Here is a 1,395-nt window from a genome sequence, read left to right as displayed (position 1 = left end):
AAAGAAAAAAAAGAGACTTTTGATCATCCTGGAAGAAACTGAGCATTATGTTTGGAATCTGTACTCAACTGCAAGGAGGACAATATTCTGCCCACACCACTGATTTGCTGCTTCATTTGTCTACTGTTGGTCTAATACTAACAATCACAAACAGAGCAGCACAACTAGTCTTTGGAACAATCCCTAGAGTGTTCCAGGGTCAGGCACAGCATTTCACTTTTCACACCACTGCTTCTCTTTGAGTACCTGGGCTGCCTTTTCGTCAGGAAAAGTCATTTTGGATATGGAAGTTCTTGCGAATCTCCTCAGGAGTTTCCCCCTTGATTGTACTGGCAACCATTTTGCATGTAACATCAAGCAAACTTTGGATTTCTAAGTAATTCGCAGCCAGAATAAGTTCGCAAAATGTTCCTCAGTCAGCTTTCAGGAATTCTTGGTCCCAAATAGGGACATCATCTGTCCACTTTGCTTGCCTCATCCATTCCCAAATCTCCCCACATGGTCGCGATAGTCACAGATTGCTTGGCAATTTCAACATCAACCTCAAATCTCTCTCCATCAGAGCTCTGCCACTTAATCGAAGGCACGGTGCTCCGTCTCAGGGAGACTGTGGGCCAGAGGCTGACAAGAGCATGGTGGCCTCAGCAACGAGAAGAGAAAGGGTGGAGAACAAGGCCACCATCGGATTATCTTCTCCCATAGATTAGTTTTGCTTGTTCTGGAAACTCACAAAAGTAGACTCATACAGAATGTACTTTCCCTCAGCTTGAAGTTTTAAAGATTCATCCGTGTTGTCGAGTGTATCCGTAGTTCATTGCTCTTAGTTGTTGAGAAGTCTTCCACTGTATTCCATTGTATGAACAGACCAGTTTGATTAGCCATCCTCTGTGTGCGGACATCTGGACTGTTTCTAGTTTTTGGCTCTTACGAATAAAGCTATTAATATTTTGTATAAATATTTTTGTGAGCATATATTTGCATTTCTCCTGGGTGTATTTCTAGGGGTGGAATTGCTGGGTTAGAGGGTAGGAGTATGTTTAGTTTTAGAAGAAACTGCCAGACCTTTTACCTGAGTGGTTTTACCATTTTATGTCCCCACCAACGACATATGAGACTTCTGGTTGGTCCACAGCCTTCATATCCTTCATGGACATACTGCTCATTTGTATATCTTCTTTTGTGAAGTGTCTGTTCAAATCTTTTTTTTTTTTAAGAGATTTTATTATTTGTTTATTTGAGAGAGGGGGAGGGGCAGAAGGAGAGGGAGAATTTCAAGCAGACTCGGTGCTGAGCACGGAGCCTGACATGGGGCTTGATCTCATGACCTGAGATCATGACCTGAGCTGAAACTGAAAGTCAGACACTCAACCAACTGAGCCATCCAGGCGCCCCCTG

General features: G+C 43.2%; 1 pseudogene; it reads right to left on the bottom strand.

The window, feature by feature from the left end:
* Positions 1-213: 213 nt before the first annotated feature.
* Positions 214-1,154, bottom strand: LOC123838494 (S-phase kinase-associated protein 1-like; annotated as a pseudogene).
* Positions 1,155-1,395: the final 241 nt, after the last annotated feature.

This window comes from Mirounga angustirostris, unplaced genomic scaffold, assembly GCF_029215605.1.
Source record: "Mirounga angustirostris isolate CCGP_5_RB_7025 unplaced genomic scaffold, mMirAng1.0.hap1 SCAF_3, whole genome shotgun sequence".
NCBI classification, from domain to species: Eukaryota; Metazoa; Chordata; class Mammalia; order Carnivora; family Phocidae; genus Mirounga; species Mirounga angustirostris.
Note: the sequence above shows the minus strand (reverse complement) of the source record. Positions and strands in the feature narration are given on the sequence as shown.